The 22464-nt window shown below is 46.5% G+C and overlaps 1 protein-coding gene across 7 annotated transcripts in view; it reads right to left on the bottom strand.

The window, feature by feature from the left end:
* Positions 1–14093, bottom strand: part of LOC140913990 (SRSF protein kinase 3-like) — a 61561-nt gene extending 47468 nt beyond the window's left edge. For 4 of the 7 annotated variants that reach the window (XM_073350776.1, XM_073350771.1, XM_073350772.1 and 1 more), the window contains exons 1-3: positions 13182–14089; positions 10786–12860; positions 9553–9681 (exon numbers count right to left, since the gene is read on the bottom strand). The gene's annotated coding sequence lies outside the window, so the exon portion shown is untranslated. Of the gene's footprint in view, positions 1–8527; positions 8598–9552; positions 9682–10785; positions 12861–13181 lie in introns of those variants that run through there. The other 3 variants (XM_073350774.1, XM_073350777.1, XM_073350775.1) reach the window with 3 other exon arrangements.
* Positions 14094–22464: the final 8371 nt, after the last annotated feature.

Here is a 22464-nt window from a genome sequence, read left to right as displayed (position 1 = left end):
GAGTACTGTGTCCAGTTTTGGGCCTCACACTACAAGAAAGATGTGGATAAATTGGAAAGAGTCCAGCGAAGGGCAACAAAAATGATTAGGGGTCTGGAACACATGACTTATGAGGAGAGGCTGAGGGAACTGGGATTGTTTAGTCTGCAGAAAAGAAGAATGAGGGGGGATTTGATAGCTGCTTTCAACTACCTGAGAGGTGGTTCCAGAGAGGATGGTTCTAGACTATTCTCAGTGGTAGAAGAGGACAGGACAAGGAGTAATGGTCTCAAATTGCAGTGGGGGAGGTTTAGGTTGGATATTAGGAAAAACTTTTTCACTAGGAGGGTGGTGAAACACTGGAATGCGTTACCTAGGGAGGTGGTAGAATCTCCTTCCTTAGAAGTTTTTAAGGTCAGGCTTGACAAAGCCCTGTCTGGGATAATTTAAGTGGGGATTGGTCCTGCTTTGAGCAGGGGGTTGGACTAGATGACCTCCTAAGGTCCCTTCCAACCCTGATATTCTATGATTCTAACAGCTGTTACTCTGAAACCTAACTTAGGGAAATAGATTCAATATGTGTAACGACGCAGCCACTCCCAGTCTTTATTCAAACCCAAGTTAATGGTATCTAGTTTGCATATTAATTCAAGCTCAGCCGTTTCTCGTTGGAGTCCAGGTTGAGGTTGATGGCGGGATGGAAATTGTTGAAATCATGGTGGAATTCCTCAAGGGCTTCTTTTCCATGGGTCCAGATGATGAAGATGTCATCAATGTAGCGCAAGTAGAGTAGGGGCATTAGGGGATGAGAGCTAAGGAAGCGTTGTTCTAAGTCAGTCATGCCCCTCTGCCATGTACATTGGCCAAACCGACAGTCCCTACGCAAAAGAATAAATGGACACAAATCTGACATCAGGAATCATAACATTCAAAAACCGGTAGGAGAACACTTCAACCCCTCTGATGACTCAGTAAAAGATTTAAAGGTGGCAATGTTGCAACAGAAAAGCTTCAAAAATAGACTCCAACGAGAAACTTTTTTTTTAAGGTCAGGCTTGACAAACCCCTGGCTGGGATGATTTAATTGGGGATCAGTCCTGCTTTGAGCAGGGGGTTGGACTAGATGACCTCCTGAGGTCCCTTCCAACCCTGATATTCTATGATTCTATGAACTGTTGAGCTTGAATTAATATGCAAACTAAATACCATTAACTTGGGTTTGAATAGAGACTGGGAGTGGCTGGGTCATTACACATATTGAATCTATCTCCCTAAGTGAAGTATCCTCACACCTTCTTGTCCACTGTCTAAATGGGCCATCTTGATTATCACTACAAAAGTTTTTTTTCTCTTGCTGATAATAGCTCATCTTAATTAATTAGCCGCTTACAGTTTGTATGGCAACTTCCTCATTCTCTGTATGTGTGTGTGTGTGTATATATATCTATATCTATCTATCTATATCTTCTTACTATATGTTCCATTCTATGCATCCAATGGATTCTATGCATCCATTCTGTGCATCCACAAAAGCTTCTCTAATAAATGTTAGTCTCTGAAGTATCACAAGTACTCCTGTTCTTTTTGCGGATACAAACTAACACGGCTGCTACTCTGAAATTTGACAGAACAGAAGGACCTCTTAGACCATAGGTTCTCAAACTGTGGTACAAGCTCCATTCAGGTGGTCTGTGGATAATTCCCTCTAAGGTGCATGCCTGGCCGGCTGCACACGAGAAAATGAAGGGCCAACCACCTAATTAGTGGAGCCGTGCAGGCCGGGCTCCACTAATTAAGTGCCTGGACCCTGGAGAAGATGCACACGTAAGGTGAAGTGGTGGCCTTGGGGGAATAGAGTGTAGGTGGGAGGGGGCAGTGGGATTAGAAGAGGGAGTGGGGGGAATTTGGGATGTGCAGGGCTGCGGCAGCCAGAGAAAGAAGCAACTTTCCTCTGCTCCAGGGCTGCGGCTGCCAGTGAGAGACCTTCCCAGCCCCAGCTCGGGTGCTGCTGGGGCAGAGGAGAGAGGGAGACACCCCTCCTTTCCAGCCCCAGCTCGGGGGCTGCTATGGCAGGGGAGAGAGGACACATCCATCGCACTAGAAAGGTAGGACAACTGATATTAAAATATGAGTGTTAAACTTTTTTTGTTCTACAAGTAAAAGCACATTATTAAGTTTGTTTTTTATAGCGCTTTTATCCAAAGTGGTTTACAATAGTTAACGAACGGTACAAACAACACTTGGGAAGATCATTAAGTGGTCCCCTGAGACCCTTAGCAATTTTCAAGTGGTCCGTGGGAAAAAAAAATTGAGAACCACTGTCTTAGACGATCAGAGGGAATTGTGGTGTCTGTGTAAGCCTAATCTTCTTTCTATTTACTGTCCAAGAGTGTATGGGTTTCACTGTAAATAAAGCCAACTGCCTGTGGTTTGAGTGAGATCTTCCCCTACTATCCATCTGATAACTGCCTGGCCAGTGCTTACTGGATGTTAAATGTTAGTATGTTAAGTTAGTTAAGCGTTAACAGTTAAATGTCTAATGATAAATATTAACGTGACTGTTAAGTAATTGCTTTTAACTGTGAATGTACTCATAGGTGTATACAGAGACCACACATATTTCATTGTATTAAGTATTGTATTACTAGAATACTTTGTGTATGTGCAAAGAGAAAAGGAGGACTTGTGGCACCTTAGAGACTAACAAATTTATTTGAGCGTAAGCTTTCGTGAGCTACAGCTCACTTCATTGGTTGCATTCAGTGGAAAACACAGTGGGGAGATTTATATACACAGAGAACATGAAACAATGGGTGTTACCATACACCCTGTATGAGTTTTTTCATGAGGTTGATAGATTTCCACTCCATACGGTTAAATTCAGTGCCTTGCATAATGACAGGTTTCAGAGTAGCAGCCGTGTTAGTCTGTATTCGCAAAAAGAAAAGGAGGACTTGTGGCACATTAGAGACTAACCAATTTATTTGAGCATAAGCTTTCGTGAGCTACAGCTCATTTCATCGGATGTACTCCTTTTCTTTTCACTCAAGAAAGAGATCTTGGAGTTGTCAAGGTTCCTTCACCACTCTGAACTCTAGGGCTGGAAAATGGATTTGGTTTTATACACCATCTTGGCAGAAAGAAATTGTGGGGCCCTTTATACAGTTGCATAATCACATTATAGAGGGCCCAGCTCTGAGTCCTTGGAGACCCACAACCCTTGATACCCTACCTATTCCCCCAGGTCCTCTAGCAGCTAGTATTTGCAATGGGAATAATTGAAAACAAGGGTATTAAAATGACATCATACACCTTCCTCCCTCATTGTGCACTGCCTCCTTTCAGTAAAGCTAGACATTCTTTGGGTCCTTCCCTCTTCCAGGGACCCCTACCTGGATCTTATTCCTAAATATGTCTTGCTAATGCTGCACAAGCTGACTTACTGTCTGTTAGGGAAGTCACTGGGGAGGGGTTATCACCTCCTAAAATTAGATCTTCCAGCTAAGCCACAACATTGCATGGGGAGGGGCTAGGGAAGTCAGGCTGTGATTTAAAGAGAGTAGGTCTTTCTCCCCCCTCCCCTCCCAAGCTGCTGTTCCCTGACCTCTAACCCTTCTTCCTCCAGTATTAAGAATAACTGCCAATGCAGACAGGCGGGACAGTGCGGAAAATCCCTATTGGGACGGGCTCATTCCAACCCCCCTAGAGAAATCCTCATTCCTAATTTGGAGCTAGGCCTTGCCAAAGAGCCAAACATCCTGGGTTGGCTACACACACAAGGGGCACACAGACAGGCCTGCAGTTGTGATAGAGAGCCCCCCACCATATGACTGAGATGAGGAAAGTCACTGAGGCAGGGGGCAGAGCTCCCCCACCTTGTGGCTTGTGCTTTCTTAAACACTCAGGCAGCCTTTGCCTGTATTTTAGTTTGAATGAGGACAGTCACACGCCATGGCTTTCTGCACCAGCCAGCCACACCCCTAACAGCCCCCACCTCCTGTCAACACTAGCTGGGCTCAAGGGCACTGTTTATTATCAACTAGTTGCAATAATTTCATAGTATTTAAATAAAAGTCTGGCTCTGCCCCCGACCCAGCTCTGTGGCCAGGAAAAGCTGTGGAGCCCCCTCTTGGCCAAGACAGGCTGTGAAGACTCAGATCACATGTCCTAGTTGTGCAACTCTAATTGCTGGCACTTGGTCCAGGCTCTTCCCCGGGGATCTGAGGCAGCCTTTAATACAGGGAAATCAGACCCAGTGAACCCAACAGTTAATGGCACGCTATGGGCTACACTTCCAAAAGGGCTCCCCACCCAGAAGCTCCGATTCTCCTCTATGGAGCAGGGACAGAGGGTCACCATTGTTTTCCATGGGAGCTGAAAATCTGGCCTTATGGAGAGTGGACTGGAATTGATTCTTCTTTCCTCTACGCACACTTCATAGAAAGCAAGATGCCTGACTCAAGTAAGCAAGTAATGTGGGAGGGGAGTGAGGACAAGGGGCAGAAACTAATGGAGGTGCAGCAGGTGACAGGAGGTGAGAATGTGGTGGCAGTGAAGTGAGGGACATGAGTCAAAGGGACATGTAAAAATAGATCCATAAATATATCCAAAAATCCAAAAATAGCTGCTGCAGAACAGTAGGGTATGGCAATGGGTCAGTGTCCACCTTCCTCCCTGCCTTGAATCACCGGTGCTCTGATACTATAGTACCTGGGCAAGCAGATGGAATGGAGAATCACAGCAACTCCCCAGGGCCTTCCTTTGGGGCCAGACAGTATTCCAACAGTAAAAGGTCTGACTGCAGATGGGTGCCTGTATGCACATTTTTGTTCCTGTAACACTTGTCAAACTCATACCTGAACAAGAAACAGAGGGAGAGGAACCTCTTCGTCCCTTCTCTCCTCCTGGCCAAGACCAGCTCTCTGATTCCTGCTGTAGCATGTTACCTAGCAAGCTCTTCAAGGCAGGAGACAGAGCTTTGCTCTCCTCAGAATGCACCCTGGAGCTACAGGCATGTTACAGAGTGAGAGTCACCAACAGTCTCCACAGACAGCAGCCTCTGACACATTCCAGAATGGGGCTCAGATTAGGCTACAGAAAGGTAAGATGACAACACAAAATCCATATCTCTTGTGGCTTTGAGGAGCTGAAGACTGAAAAGATGAAACAATGTCAGCTCCTCTTCCCACTGTCACTTTGTCTTTGAGGGTACAGGTATAGACTGGCCAGACTTTTCACCGCTACAGGCCCTCTTGCAGAACAAGGTCCTCATACATAAGATAGCACTTCAGTGGGGGTGGGAGGTCAAATCCCCCAATGGCTTCAAGCCTCTGATGCCCAAGGGCGGTTCGGATATGCAGGCAGCTGAGGTGTTTCAGGGAGCGTGGCTGCTGGCAGCAGGATTCAATCCAGGATATCAGGACCTAGACAAATTGGAGGATTGGGCCAAAAGAAATCTGATGAGGTTCAATAAGGATAAGTGCAGGGTCCTGCACTTAGGACGGAAGAACCCAATGCACAGCTACAGACTAGGGACCGAATGGCTAGGCAGCAGTTCTGCGGAAAAGGACCTAGGGGTGACAGTGGACGAGAAACTGGATATGAGTCAGCAGTGTGCCCTTGTTGCCAAGAAGGCCAATGGCATTTTGGGATGTATAAGTAGGGGCATAGCGAGCAGATCGAGGGACGTGATCATTCCCCTCTATTCGACATTGGTGAGGCCTCATCTGGAGTACTGTGTCCAGTTTTGGGCCCCACACTTCAAGAAGGATGTGGATAAATTGGAGAGAGTCCAGCGAAGGGCAACAAAAATGATTAGGGGTCTGGAACACATGAGTTATGAGGAGAGGCTGAGGGAGCTGGGATTGTTTAGCCTGCAGAAGAGAAGAATGAGGGGGGATTTGATAGCTGCTTTCAACTACCTGAAAGGGGGTTCCAAAGAGGATGGCTCTAAACTGTTCTCAATGGTAGCAGATGACAGAACGAGGAGTAATGGTCTCAAGTTGCAGTGGGGGAGGTTTAGATTGGATATTAGGAAAAACTTTTTCACTAAGAGGGTGGTGAAACACTGGAATGCGTTACCTAGGGAGGTGGTAGAATCTCCTTCCTTAGAGGTTTTTAAGGTCAGGCTTGACAAAGCCCTGGCTGGGATGATTTAACTGGGAATTGGTCCTGCTTCGAGCAGGGGGTTGGACTAGATGACCTTCTGGGGTCCCTTCCAACCCTGATATTCTATGATTCTATCAGTGCAGTTTGTGAGACCAGACGCTTAGGGGAGGCTCCTGTCTTCTGAAATAGGAAGAAAGCAGCTGGGGTCAGGCTTTTTTCTGGATGAACATCATCTGATAAACAAACTGAGGGAGGAGAGTGGGGCTAGAGGGTGAGGGCAGGTGCTTGGGGAGCACGGCTGAGGTAGAGAAGGTGGGGTGGAGCTGAGGGGTGAGGAAAGCCAGGGGATAATATTAAGGGCTGGTGCTGTGAAAGGCCACATGTGGTTGAGGTTGAGCAAGCAAAGTCAGCGTTTAGAGTGAATAAATACTCAAGCAGAAGGGTCTCAGCCCACCTGCTTTGATTAGCAGGGAGGGGGTTAAAGCCTAAGCACAGCATGCTGGGAAAGGGTGTGAGGTGGGGTGAAGGGAGTCACTGGGGGCAGAAGACGACTGTGCATACGGTGACCAGACAGCAAGTGTGAAAAATCGGGACAGAGGTGCGGGGTAATAGGTGTCTATATAAGAAAAAGCCCCAAATAAAGGGACATCTGGTCAACCTAACTGTGCATGTGAGGGGAGTCGCTGGGATGTCCCATAGAATATCAGGGTTGGAAGGGACCTCAGGAAGTCATCTAGTCCAACCCCCTGCTCAAAGCAGGGCCAATCCCCAACTAAATCATCCAAAGCCCACTCCTTTGAGCCAGAGATGAACCAGCAACCTAAGGATGAGGGAGGGAGGCTCGGACCATGCCGAGAGGGAGGGGGTTGGGGACAACTGCATGTCCAAGAGGAGCTGCTGCGACGTCCCACACCCATAAGAAGAGGGGTGGGGGATGACTGCACATGTGAGGGGAGTTGCTGGGACCGCTGAACTTTGTGAATTTCAGCATGAATTCACACTAAAACACAAAAGGAACACCCTGGAAAAAAGAGAGAGAAATTTTTCTCTAACAACTTTCTGTTAGAACAAACTTACTGGGAGAATATTTGTAACAATAGTAGGTATAATATTTTTCAGAGAGAAATGTGATTCTTCAAATGAATTATGTCATTGTAACAAGGTACGTGAAGCCCTTTGGGATGGAAGGTGCTGTAGCAGGGTCAGATGATGGAACGATTTAACAATTCTTGGTTTGGTCCTAAGGGGAGCACATGATCTGGTCCAAGAGGTGAATATAGCTGGACTGCTTGGTAATAGTGCCCATAATGTAATTAAATTTAACATCCATGTGGTGAGGAAAACACCACAGCAGCCCAACACTGTAGCATTTAATTTCAGAAAAGGGAACTATATAAAAATGAGGAAGTTAGTTAAACAGAAATTAAAAGGTAGAGTGCCAAAAGTGAAATCCTTGCAAGCTGCATGGAAACTTTTTAAAGACACCATAATAGAGGTTCAACTTAAATGTATATCCCAAATTTAAAAACATAGCAGGAGAATCAAAAAAGTGCCACCATGGCTAAACAACAAAGTAAAAGAAGGAGTAAGAGGCAAAAAGGCATCTTTTAAAAAGTGGAAGTTAGATCCTAGTGAGGAAAATAGAAAGGAGCATAAACTCTGGCAAGTGAAGTGTAAAAATATAATTAGGAAGGCCAAAAAAGAATTTGAAGAACAGCTAGCCAAAGACTCAAAAAATAATAGCAAAAATTTTTTTAACTACATCAGAAGCAGAAAGCCTGCTAAACAACCAGTGGGGCCACTGGACGATCGAGATGCTAAAGGAGTACTCAAGGACGATAAGGCCATTGCGGAGAAAATAAATGAATTCTTTGCATCGGTCTTCATGGCTGAGGATGTGAGGGAGATTCCCAAATCTGAGCCATTCTTTTTAGATGACAAATCTGAGGAACTGTCCCAGATTGAGGTATCATTAGAGGTGGTTTTGGAACAAATTGATAAATTAAACAGTAGTAAGTCACCAGATACCAGATGGTATTCACCCAAGAGTTCTAAAGGAACTCAATTGTGAAATTGCAGAACTACTAATTGTGGTTTGTAACCGATCATTTAAAACAGCTTCTGTACCAAATAAGTGGAGGATAGCAAAGTGACGCCAATTTTAAAAAAAGGTTCCAGAGGTGATACCGGCAATTACAGGCCAGTAAGCCTGACTTCAATACCGGGCAAACTGGTTGAAACTATAATAAAGAACAGAATTGTCAGACACATAGATTAACATAATTTGTTGGGGAAGAGTCAAAATGGTTTTTGTAAAGGGAAATCATGCCTCACCAGTCTACTAGAATTCTTTGAGAGGATCAACAAGCATGTGGACAAGGAGGACGCAGTGAATATAGTGTACTTAGATTTTCAGAAAGCCTTTGACAAGGTCCCTCACCCAAAGGCTCATAAGCAAAGTAAACTGTCATGGGATAAGAGGGAAGGTCGTCTCATGGATCGGTAACAGGCTAAAAGATAGGAAACAAAGGGTAGGAATAAATGGTCAGTTTTTGGAATGGAGAGAGGTAAATATTGGTGTCCCCCAGGGGTCTGTACTGAGCCCAGTACTATTCAACATATTCACAAATGATCCGGGAAAGGGGGTAAACAGTGAAGTGGCAAAATTTGCAGATGATACAAAACTACTCAAGATAGTTAAGTCCAAACCAGACTGCAAAGAGCTACAAAGGGATCTCACAGGATGGGCAAGGATGATGTCCCTAGCCTCTGTTTGCCAAAGGCTGGGAATGGGCAACAGGCGATGGATCACTTGATGATTATCTGTTCTGTACATTCCCTCTGGGGCACCTGGCATTGCCCTCTGTTGGAAGACAGGATACTGGGCTAGATGGATCTTTGGTCTGACCCAGTATGGCCATTCCTTTGTTTCTTAATTCTTTACATTTTCAGAGCACCTTCCATCTCAAGGCACTTTACAACTATTTATACAGCTTCACAGACACCCATGAGAAGTGGGAGCTGGAAAATCCAGCAGCATAAAGCAACAGTACAAATCAGTTTATATTAGGAAGTGAAGAATCCCATACCCAATTGAAACTGCAGGGGAAATCTAGGGAGGCAGAATGTAATAATTCACGTGGGCACTGGGGCTAACACTCCAGCTCTTGTCCAAAGCTCCATGTAACCTTTAATGACAAAAGACAGGCAGGACCTTTCTTTTTGTTCTCATATGGAAGCTGGCATCTCCAGAACCATGTTGGGGCATCACTTCAGAGATGACTTACTGACACATCCCATGGCATGTTAGGTGTTCCTATGGTACTCTCCCCCTGAGTACCAACCAAACCCAATTGTGCTCAGGTTGTGAAAATGGACAAGAGCCCAGCTCAGGGTGGGGCAGTTACAGACCAGGTTTAGAGCATCTCATGTGCCTTTGTGAATGTCTCCCTGAAACTTAAATACCTTGTTCTTGTAAGTGATGTCAGCGCCAGCCTGCACCAGAAGCCGGATACACTCTATCTGCCCACTGCAAGCTGCCAGGTATATGGGAGTCACTCCCCAGTTATCCTGAAGGTTCACATCAGCACCATGCTGAGGGAAGGGGAGAAAACAACTCCATTTTAAAATTACATACATGTCTGAATTACCAAAAAGCTGCAATAATCAGGCCTGGTAGCCAGACATACAGGCACCCCCATGCCCGCTCTGTAATGGTCACTAAGTCCTGAAATTAATGGTGGTGCTAAAGATCACACACAAAGGCATGTTTCAGAGTAACAGCCGTGTTAGTCTGTATTCGCAAAAAGAAAAGGAGTACTTGTGGCACCTTAGAGACTAACCAATTTATTAGAGCATAAGCTTTCGTGAGCTACAGCTCACTTCCTCAGATGCATATAGCATATAGTACAGGCCTGAGCAGGGAGAAAAGTGAGCAAGCCATGAGTGACTGAGTGAGCTGTAGCTCACGAAAGCTTATGCTCAAATAAACTGGTTAGTCTCTAAGGTGCCACAAGTACTCCTTTTCTTTTTGCGAATACAGACTAACATGGCTGCTCCTCTGAAACCAGAAGAAAACTGGGGTTCTCAAACTGGGGGTCGTGACCACTCAGGGGGTTGCGAGGTTATTACATGGGGGTCACAAACTGTCAGCCTCCACCCCCAAACCCTGCTTCGGCTCCAGCATTTATAACAATGTTAAATATTAAAGAAGTGTTTTTAATTTATAAGGGGGGGGTCACACTCAGATGCTTGCTGTGTAAGAGCGGTCACCAGCACAAAAGTTTGAGAACCTCTGGCCTAGTAGCAGGGAAGGTCTTTGGGTTTCCTTGCTAGAGGTGAAAATAGTCCTTGAGTTGCTCTATTTCCTTCTCCCAGCCCCAGCTCCACTAGTCACTAACTGTTTTGTATCTTTCCCATCTGCTGCCTGTATAATCAGATCCCCTTCAGATGCACAGGGAGCTGCTGCTACTCACCCACAGTGTAACCTGGGCAGTAGATCTGAGACGTTCATAGGAACAGATTATAAAACAACTACTTATTTTGGCATTCTTGCACATTCCTCTGAAGCATTTGACGCTGACCACTGTCAGAGACAGGAGATTGGACCAGGTGGACCCTGGGTCCAATCCAGTGTGGCAATTCCTACATTCAGACATCAGGACAGAACCCAAACTAGATCAGAGTTCTGCAACTCACTTTAGTAATGATCCCAGTTTGCCACGTACTCTGTGTGTCTGATTGCACAGTAGAGGGTCCCCAGGCCAAACAGGGCAGCCTCAGAAGAACTTCAGGGGACATATGAGTTATTGTAGAAGGGTTATTATAGAAGGAATCATAGAATCTCAGGGTTGGAAGGGATCTCAGGAGGTCATCTAGTCCAACCCCCTGCTCAAAGCAGGACCAATCCCCAACTAAATCATCCCAGCCAGGGCTTTGTCAAGCCTGACCTTAAATACTTCTAAGAAAGGAGATTCCACCACCTCCCTAGGTAACGCATTCCAGCGTTTCACCACCCTCTTAGTGGAAAAGTTTTTCCTAATATCCAGCCTAAACCTCCCCCACTGCAACTTGAGACCATTACTCCTTGTTCTGTCATCTGCTACCACTGAGAACAGTCTAGATCCATCCTCTTTGGAACCCCTTTCAGGTAGTTGAAAACAGCTATCAAATCCCCCCTCATTCTTCTCTTCCGCAGACTAAACAATCCCAGTTCCCTCAGCCTCTCCTCATAAGTCATGTGTTCCAGTCCCCTAATAATTTTTGTTGCCCTCCGCTGGACGTTTTCCAATTTTTCCACATCCTTCTTGTAGTGTGGGGCCCAAAACTGGACACAGTACTCCAGATGAGGCCTCACCAATGTCGAATAGAGGGGAACGATCACGTCCCTCGATCTGCTGGCAATGCCCCTACATATACATCCCAAAATGCATTGGCTTTCTTGAGCAGGACCTGCCTTGGTCTCTCATTAGCTTTTTGGAAGCTTCCCATCATTCTGTTTCATTATTTAAATAAAAACAACTGCTTTAATATTTGTTTCCCATCCCTGCAAACAAGAGACTCATCCCATCTATCTCAGTGGGACACTGACAAGTCAGAATTACAAGCATCTGGCACAGAATGAGGATTCACACGGGATACTGATGTCTCTAATGCAGTGATACTCAGACCCCAGTGGGTCACGAGCCAAATTAGTGATCAACATTACCCAAAAGAGCCACAGAAGTGAGAATTCATTGAAAGCATCCTGATTGGTTAATAATTAAATCACATTAAAGGAGACATATTAAAGAGCCACTTGCAGCTACCAAATGTCTGCCTGAGTGTCACTGCTCTACTGTGATAAATCCCTTCCTATTAGCACTTTGAGACCAGCTTTACTATATTTAGTAGGTGTTACTTTTACTTCAAGGAAGGGCTCCACATTTCTTTGCTAGGGATGGGGGGAGGGGACGAATGCTTCACTTGACCCACTTTTCCTTGCTGAGGTGCCCTGGATCTGACCCCCTATCCAGATGTTCAAGGCCACAGCTGAAATGTGGACTGTCACATGCAGCTGTAGCTGCAAACACATAATACATTATAAATGGCTGCCCCTTGCAAAAGGGGGAAGGATTTTAAGCTGAACATTCTTTGATCACAAATAGCTTCCTAGCAGGGTTGGAAACTCTGTTCTCCAAGATACAAATTAGACACGTGGCCCAGGGTGGAGGATGGGCCAAAAGCTTAGGCTCATATTTTCTAAAATGAGCGCTGATTTTGTGTACTTGCAGTTTTGGATGTCTAACTGTAAACACCTAAGGCCCAATTTTCAGGTGCAGCTCTCTTGGACTTCACTTGGAGTTGTGGTGCTCAGCATCCTAAGAAAAATCAGGCCCCTATATTCTTAAATTGAAAATCTCAAAACTGAGACACCTATTATTAGTAGCCCCTTTTGCACAATGGGGACCTTGAACTGGGCTGGTTTAGGTGCTGCCCAGTTAGAAGATTTTCCACATTTGAGTTCAGAGACATTCTGAGAATCGCAACAGGAGCCACATCACATGGCGATTAGGTGGCAGTGGATTCAAAACACCTTCCCTGTATCAGCAGCAGAGTGCAGTCTGGGAAGAGGCCAATGGCTGCATGAAGGGGCATTCCTCCATGTATACAGCAAGTGTTCACGCTGGCTCCATGTTGTAGCAGTAACTCCATGGAAAGCTTCTGCCCTTTATACGCAGTCCAGTAGCATGGAGTCTTGCCATAGTAATCCTTCCTGTCAACCAGCTCCCTGTCTAAAAACCAAAGGGACATCATCAGCAAGCTCACAGGGAAGCTGCCTGTAGCACAGAGAACTGGCCAGGATGGTCTGGCTAGAGGCTGGCATAAACTGGGGTATTTGAATCTTAAACCTTTAAAGAGCAGAGACAGGAGACACTTTTCCTCTTAAATAACTAGTACCAGTCACTGATAGACTGGACACTATACTAGATGGACCATCATTCTGATCCAGTCTGGCAACTCTTATGTTCCCATGGGAATGTTTGCATTCACTATATCTCCAGTAGCCAGGAAAGGCTCTCTCACACCTGCCCTGCTTTAGGAGAATTACATACCTGAGGTCATTAGGAGTTGTTGGAGCACGTTGCCCCTGCTAGCCTCGTAGTGAAGATCTGTCTATCTGTAATTGTAGCTTGGAGCCACCTGATAATGTCTTGGGGGTGATTGGGAGTCCAGCCACAGACAGCTCTGGACAAGGAGCTGATGTAGAAGCCCATCTCCTTCACCTGAAGAAATCTCTCTCAATAACCACTATCCACCTACACTAACAAAGAGAAAATAGGGCACACTCAGGAGAAAGTACGTTAGCTCTAACATTCTCCACCTCCCTCCATTACACCCTGTGACCTCCATGTGGGGTAGATTCAGGTTAACAGCAATGTTCCCTCTAATTTTTGACAGGTCGTGTGCACAAAAAATTTCTTCTGTGCTAATTCTTGTTAGGCCATGTGCGCAAAAAATTTCTTCTGTGCAAACTGTTGTGCTTCTGTGCAAATTTTTGTGCACGCAGTGTTTCACTGTGTGCGTGGGACTTAGGATCTGTGTGTGCACACACACGTGCACAGCTTAGAGGGAACAGTGGTTAACAGGATTTCCTGGCTTTAGACGTTAGCTAGCAAAAGAAATAAGGCATCTACAAGGATGACAAGAGACAAAGGGGAATTTAATTAGACTTCAGTACAATGGCCTGAGCCTCCCTTAAAAGCCCTTAATAGTGTGGGGACATGTGTAATTCTGTGGGCAAGTTAATGACAGAAAAGTAAGGAAAGTGTCACTTGTTTTGTAAAAATCTATAGAATCATAATTTCAGTGGTGTCACCCTTTGCAGTGTGGCGGGGGACTCTCTGTCCCCCTTCCTCCCTGGCTCCAGATCCTCCAGTTGGTAGAAATTTTGATAATACAACATTGTTGGAAATGGATCAAGTTGGGGTCTCATTCAAAAGCCCTTTCTCACATGAACACAATGATACCAAACATGACAAACTTAGAACAATTATGGAGACAGACAGTTGAGAAAATGTTTTAAAATCAGTTGTTTTAACTACGCTTTAACACAGGCATGTCAAACGTGCAGCCCTAACAAAGTTAATTTGTGGCCTTTGACTGACAGTACTGTGTTATAGTTAATGCTCACAAATGATACTTGATTAATTTTCTTAATGTTACAATTATTATAAATGGAAAGAGTACTTCAAGTTGATTTACCATCTGTCAGGATTCCACACACCCCACTCTGAACTCTGGGGTACAGATGTGGGGACCCCCATGAAAGACCCCCAAGCTTATTTTCTACTAGCTTAGGTTAAAAACTTCCCAAGGCACAAATTCCTTTGCTTGTCCTTGGATGGTATTGCTGCCACCACCAAGTGATTTACACAAAAATTCAGGGGAGGGTCACTTGGAATCTCTATCCCTCCAAAATAGCCCCAAGCCCCTTCACCCCCTTTCTTGGGGAGGCTTGAGAATAATATACCAACTAATTGCCTTAGAATGTGAGTACAGACCAAACCCTTATCTTTAGGGCACTAAAATCAATCAGATTCTTAAAAGAAGAACTTTATTAAAAAAAATAAAAGTAAAAGAATCACACCTGCAAACTCAGGATGTAAGGTAACTTTACAGGGTAATAAAAAGATTTAAAAGACAGAGGACTCCCCTCTGGACTCAGCTTCACAGTTACAAAAAAAGGAATGAAACTACCTCTTTAGCATAGGGAAAATTCACAAGCCACAACAAAAGATAACTAACGCATTTCCTTGCCTTACTTACAATTTTTGTAATTTTAGATGGTTCATTTCAGGTATGTTTTCAGGAGATGTTGTACCTGCCTGGTCTCTCTCTCCATCCAGAGAGGGAACAAACAAAGAGAGCCACAAACAAAACCTCCCCGCCCCAGATTTGAAAGTATCTTCTTTCCTCATTAGTCCTTCTGGTCAGGTGCCAGCTAGATTATTTGAGCTTCTTAACCCCTTACAGGTAAAGTGATTCAGTACAGCTGTCCAGGAGGGATTTTATGCTACCTTTATCTCTATGTTTATGACACAATCATTGACAAAAAAGAACCAGTTCAGTGATATTTATCAGCTTTCTTTACTGTGCCAAAAGAGTTATGATTAGGCTCTGGTTGTCACATTGTCTAGAGTGGTTCACGTCCAATATCAGGGCACACTGTCTAAAAGCAGGGAAGACATGCCAAACTCATTATATGCTCTAAAATTTGACTTCACTAACCCAGGAACAAATGTGAACTCCTGAAGCACTATAAACAGTCTAATCATGGAGTCACAAATAGTCCCTTTGGGCACTCTAGTCTATCTTGCCACCCAGGCAAGCTGGATTTAGCAACAGTTGTTTGCCATATACCAAAGATCACAAAAGATTCAGGTTGTTTCCAGTCCCAAGAGACCAGTCACTTACCCCAGGTCAATTTGTACTTCAGTTCTCACACCAAAGACAACGCTTGTAGCCAATCCTATAGTAAACTAACTAAAGATTTATTAACTAGGAACAAGAAATATGAGAGTTATTCACAGGTTAAAGCAGACAACGTATATACATGAGTTACAATCCAGCGTTCCAAAAGGTGAGCATTGTAGTAATCTGTCAGCACTGAATGTCTTTTAGGGTTAATCCAGGTTGGCTCTCGGGATCTCTGCTTTTGTTTCCTAACTCCAGCCGTCTCAGAGTACAAACAGCAAAGAGATGAAGAATTTTCCTGTCAGCTATTTTTATTTCCTTCTTCCAGAATTCAAGCTGATGGGTGGAGCTTTCTTGCACATACCACCTTCATGGGTGTGAAAGAGCCATTAACCTAGTCTTTGTCTCATGATGTTCCACAACGGCCCATAGTTCCTCTGGATGGGTGGGGGAAACCACTCCTCCTCTGCCTGGGTTCACAAGTCCAGAGATGGCATTTTTACTGGTATAAAGCAAAACTTGCATACTACCTTACAGCACCAGATACAGACATTACAAGTAAGATTAATGCATGCAGCAACTTACAAGCAGTTTACAGAGTGTAAACATTAAACACATCTTTACAAGTCTAACACCTAGCTTGAATAATACTAAGAAAGGTGAGTTGCTCTGGTTGCCAGCTATGAATTTGACAATGTTCAGCTGACACTTACAGCCTTGGCAAGAGCAAGCACCTGGTCCGTGAACGGTATTCATGTAGTTATAGAATATACATTCCTTACCATAATTAATTACAATTCCAAAGTAATTGATTACAAAATCAGTTTTTACTTTGGTCTTGATCATTTTTAGGCCTCCATGGGAAGATGAAGAGTACCAATTAGCAGCTGAATCTTTGGAGAATACCAGCATGGAGGACCTGTTTAACAAAATGCTTGGTGGCACTCTACATAAAAAGTGCACCTAAACTGAATTTGGGAAGGTTAGAGAGGAAGTACGTCAAGCATCAGGAAAAAGGTTGAATATGCTAGGAAGAAGAGCAGCTGTGGGTGAGACTCGCCTTATACTAGGGTCCCATGGCATGTGTTCACGAGGGACACCTGCTTCTTCTATCATAAGCTGGAAGCCCAGAGGCATCCAGTCAGTACAGCTTCAACACATAAGACAAGTGAGAAACTGTATGAAGTAATCACTCTTAGCGATAACATTTCATGAAAAAAAAAGAAAAGGTTACCTATCTTTTTTAACTGTTGTTCTTTGACATGTGTTACTCATGTCTAAGGCTGCGAATCATTCACAGAGATCACGACTTCCATGACCTCCGTGAATTTTGCAGCACTGGTGCAGCTGACCCCAGGACCACCCCAGCAGCTGCGGAAGCCTGGGGGCCAGCAGCATGAGCTGCTGCTCTGGCAGCCCCAGGCACCTATCCCCGGTGCTGCCCTGGAACAGCGGTCTGGGACCAGCAGTGGTGATCCTGGCCGCTCCCCACCCAGAGTGGCAACAGAACCATGGGCCACTCCTCGCCTGGACTAGCGGTGGTGGCGGCAGGGCCCCAGGCCACCCCCTATCTGGAGCGGGAGCAGCAGCAGGGCCCCAGGGCCTCCAGCAGCAGCAGCAGCAGCAGGGGGCCACGGGCCACCCCCTACCTGGAGCGGGAGCAGCAGCAGCAGGGCCCCACGCCCACCAGCAGCAGCGGCAGGGGGCCCCGGGCCATCCCCACCAGCAGCAGGGGCCCCAGGCCACCCCCCAGCAGAAGCATCACTCCACGCTGCTGCCCACCCCAACAGCAGTCTTCAGGAACACCCCACTCCCAGAAGGTAAGATTTAGTCATAAGTATTTTTAGCAAAAGCCATGGACAGGTCACGGGGCCATGACTTTTTGTTTATTGCCCGTGACCTGTTACTAAAAATATATGTGACTAAAATGTAGCCTCACTCATGTCCATTCCAAGTAGATGTGTGCCTGCCGGATGCTCAGTTGCCGGAAGGTTTTTCCCTTAGTGGTACCCATCGGGTTGGCTGTGGAGTCCCCTGGAGTTGCACTTTCATGGAGGTGTATGTATATAGGTCCTTGCTGATCCGCCGCCTCTTCTGTTCCTTCTTGCCGGATACTCTGACAGAGAGGAGACGGGTGGGTCTTGGAATGAACATGAGCAAAACATCTCGAAGAACAACAGGTAAAACCGTTTTTCTTCTTCAAGTGATTGCTCATGTCGCGTCCAAGTAGGTGAATCCCAAGCAATCCCCAGGAGGGGTCAGACTTCACCAAGTCACAGGCCGCAGCAGCACTCTGCCAAATGCAGCACTGTCTCCAGCCTGCTGTGTGATGGTGCAGTGCAACGTAAAGGTGTGAACAGACAACCATGTTGCCTCCCTGCAGATGTCTTGAATTGGAACCTGCGCCAGAAATACTGCAGATGAAGCTTTCACTTTTGTGGAATGCGCCGTTAATGCTGGGGCCAGTATCTTTGCTAGGTTTTACCACGCCCTGATACAAGCTGTGATACACGAAGAGATCTTTTGGAACGACACTGGGAGCCCCTTCATCAGCTCAGCAATCGCAATGAAGAGGTGTGTCAATTTCTGAAATGGCTTTGTTCGCTCAATATAAGAGGCTAACACTTGTCTGACATCCAGGGAATGGAGCACCCGTTCCTGGTTATTAGGATGTGGCTTAGGGAAGAACACTGGCAGAAAAATGTCCTGATTTGCGTGAAATTGCTAAATTATCTTTGTGAGGAAAGCTGGGTGCAGCCACAACTGCACCTTGTCTTTATAAAACACAATATAAGTGGGATCGGATCTCAGGGCCTTGAGCTCAGACATTCTCCTGTCTGACGTCATAGCCACTAGGAATGCCACCTTCCAAGAAAGGTAAAGTAGAGAGCATATTCCTAGGGGCTCAAAGGGAGGACCCATCAACCTCAAGAGCACAAGGTTGTGATGCCATGGGGGAATCGGCTGCCTTACTTGAGGGCTAAGTTCACTCCAAGCTGCGTGGCCGTGCAGCTGCCTATTAAACCCCATGCAAGGGCTCAGAAGGGGAGAGATGCCTCTCCCCCAGCATGGACCTGCTGGCCCCAGTGTGGACCTGCCACAGCCAGGGAGAGGCGCCTCTCCCCCTGCCCTGACCTGCTGCGGCGAGAGAGAGAGAGGGCTGGGGGGAGTCCTTTCCCCACCACAGCCATGGGACAGCCTACACCCTGAACTCCTCATCCCTGGTCCCACCCCGCACTCCTCATCCCTGGTCCCACCCCACAGCCCACATCCCAGAGCCTTCATCCCCCCGCCCCAACCCTCTACCCCAGCCCTGAACACCCTCCCACACCCCAAACACCTCATCCCCAGCCCCACCCTAGAGCCTGCACCCCCAGCCCCGAGGCCCCACCCCCCCCTGCACCCCAACCCTCCACCCCAGCCCTGAGCCCCATCCCAAACTCCAAACCCCTCGGCCCCACCCCCACCACATGAATTTTGTCATGTGCCCCAATATGAAGGTGATGTGTCACACATTACCTCCATATTGGTGCACATAACAAAATTCATTCCGCACATGGATGTAAAAAATTAGAGGGAACACTGCTTGAAGGTACAGTCTATCTAGCCCTTTGAGGAAGCGGCCAACCATGGAATTAGCGAATACTGACTGTCCAGCTGAGCTGGGATGGAAAGCCAAAATAGCAGCCAGGTGCACCTTTACTGACAATACTGTCAGGCCTTGCTGTTTTAGGTGAAGTACACAGTCCAGGATGAAGGGAATTGCTGACTGTAACAGAGGAGTGCCCTTCTGCAACGACAAAATCGAGAACCTCTTCCACTTAGCTAGATAAGAAAAGGAGGACTTGTGGCACCTTAGAGACTAACCAATTTATTTGAGCATGAGCTTTCGTGAGCTACAGCTCACTTCATCGGATGCATACCGTGGAAACTACAGCAGACTTTATATATACACAGAGAATATGAAACAATACCTCCTCCCACCCCACTGTCCTGCTGGTAATAGCTTATCTAAAGTGATCATCAGGTGGGCCATTTCCAGCACAAATCCAGGTTTTCTCACCGTCCACCCCCCCACACAAATTCACTCTCCTGCTGGTGATAGCCCATCCAAAGTGACAACTCTTTACACAATGTGCATGATAATCAAGTTGGGCTATTTCCTGCACAAATCCAGGTTTTTGTGCAGGAAATAGCCCAACTTGATTATCATGCACATTGTGTAAAGAGTTGTCACTTTGGATGGGCTATCACCAGCAGGAGAGTGAATTTGTGTGGGGGGGTGGAGGGTGAGAAAACCTGGATTTGTGCTGGAAATGGCCCACCTGATGATCACTTTAGATAAGCTATTACCAGCAGGACAGTGGGGTGGGAGGAGGTATTGTTTCATATTCTCTGTGTATATATAAAGTCTGCTGTAGTTTCCACGGTATGCATCTGATGAAGTGAGCTGTAGCTCACGAAAGCTCATGCTCAAATAAATTGGTTAGTCTCTAAGGTGCCACAAGCACTCCTTTTCTTTTTGCGAATACAGACTAACACGGCTGTTACTCTGAAACCTGTCATTAGCTAGATAAGTGGCCCGAGTGGATGGCTTTCTGCTGCCAAGGAAAACCTCCCTAACCGAGTCTGAGCCTGCAAGCTCTAATGGGATTAGTCATGGAGTTTCCATTCCGTGAGGTTGAGAGACTCTAGACTGGGATGCTGTAGGCGGCCCTGGTCCTGCGTGATGAAGTCCGGACCAGGGACAGAGTTATAGGCTTGTCCACCAACAGGTCTAGAAGCGTGGTGAACCAGTGGCTGACGTGGCCACGCTGGTGATATCAAGATTATTGATGCTCCCTCTTGTCAGACCTCCAACAGGACCTTGTGAATGAGCGGGAAGGGCGGGAACGCATACAGCAAGTGCCCCTTCCAAGGGAAGAGAAAGGCGTCCACGAGCAAGCCCAGGTCACCATGGGAAGGAACAGAACTGCTGACACATGCTGTTACACCATGTTGTGACCAGTGCTATCTGGGAAATCCCCACCTTTGGTAGATGTTGATGGCAACATCCAGGTGGAGGGACCACTCGTGGCCCTAAAAGGACCTGCTGAGATGATCGGCCAATTCATTCTGCGAGCCTGGAAGACTCCAAATGTATCAAGTGGGTGATGCAGAAGTTCCACAGCTTGCGAGCTTTCTGACGCAGGTGAGAGGAGCGAGCATGACACTGTCTGTTTATATAGAACATGGCTGTGGTATTGTCTGTCAATACCAATACACATATGTAGATGGGTTTAGAACATCTGGCAAGCGAGGCGAATCGCATGCAGCTCCCTGACGTTGATGTGCAGCAAAAGTTCTGCCTGGGACCAGAGACCTTGGGTCCTGAGTCTTCCTAGGTGCGCCCCCCCATCCCATCACTGACGCATCTGTGACTAGGGACAGCAATGGTTGAGGCCTGGAGAAGGGTATTCTTGCACATACTCCTTGTGGGTCGAGCCACCACCAGTGGGACTCAAGGATTTGAGGAGTGAGTGTGACCAATTTGTCTAGGCGGTCTTGGTTGGGCCTGGGCTATACCTGGGCTAGCCAAGCCTGAAGGGGACAGAGATGCAGCCTGGCATGCTGTACCACAAACGTAAAAGGAGCCATATGTCCGAGCAGTTTCAGGCAATTTTGCGCCATAGTAGTGAGGAATCTTCTGAGATCTTCTATGATGGTGCCCATGGCAAGGAAGAGAGATTCCAGGAGGAATGCCCTGGCCTGATCAGAGTCTAGGAGAGCACTGATTAACTCTATTTTCTGAGTGGGGGCTATGATTGACTTTGCCATGTTCAAAATAAGGCTGAGCCTGTGGAATGTCATCTGCACCAAGATCACGTGGGCCTCCACATGGGCCCGGGAGCGACCCTTGATTAGCCAGTCATTCAGGTACGGAAATACTTGCACTTGCCACTTCCGCAGGAAGGCTGCCATGACCGCCATGCACTTAGTTAACACCTGAGGGGCTGCCAAGAGGCCAAAGAGAAAGACCATAAACTGATAGTGGGTGTTGTTGACCATGAAATGGAGGAACTGTCTGTGCGACAGGATTATGGACATTTGAAAGTACGTGTTCTTCAAGTCAAGGGTGGCGTACCAGTCCCCCAGATCCAGGGAGGGAATAATGGAAGCCAGGGAGATCATGCGAAACCTCAATTTCTTCATGAATCTGTTTAGGTTTCACAGGTCTAAAATAGGCCTGAGCCCACCCTTGGCCTTTGGGATTAGGAAATACCGGGAGTCGAACCCCTTTCCACCGCCCTGAATTGTAGGAGCATTTGCACCTCCTGCACTATAAGTTGTTCATAAGAAGGGTCCCTGAAGAGGATAGGAAGGTGGGAGGGAACAGAATTGGAGAGACTATCCCAATTTTACTGGACTCAAGACCCATTGGTCGAAGGTGATTTGAGTCCAGGCATGGTAGAAATGAGATAGATGATTCACAAAGGGAGGGGAAGAATCTGGGATCTGAACTGGTGCGTCGTCCTTGGGCACACCTTCAAAAGTTTGGTTTGGAGGCTGAGGGCTGCTTTGCTGTGCCTTCGCTCTGGTTAGAGGACTGAGAGGGCTTCTGCATATTATTCCTGTCCCGCTTCCTGCTATAGTCCTGCCAAGGATGAGCTGAATAGAAGCAATGGGCAGGTTGCAGCTTAAAAGGATTTCTTTGGGGGGCTGGCATATGAACCCCCCAGGGACTTCAGGGTTGTCCATGAGTTTTTCAGGCTGTGGAGCCTCTTATGTGTTTGCTCCAAGAAGAGTCCTGAACAGTCAAAAGGAAAGTCCTGGATAGCGTGTTGGATGTTGTGTGAGAGCCCTGACACTTGAAGCCATGAGCTCCATCTCATGGCTATCGCAGTTGCCATTGTCTGGGTTGCTGAGTCCGCTGAGTCCAGG

Source organism: Lepidochelys kempii, chromosome 7 (genome assembly GCF_965140265.1).
Source record: "Lepidochelys kempii isolate rLepKem1 chromosome 7, rLepKem1.hap2, whole genome shotgun sequence".
In the NCBI taxonomy this organism is placed as follows: Eukaryota; Metazoa; Chordata; order Testudines; family Cheloniidae; genus Lepidochelys; species Lepidochelys kempii.
The sequence above is the reverse complement of the archived record's forward strand: the minus strand, read 5'-3'. Positions and strand labels throughout refer to the sequence as shown.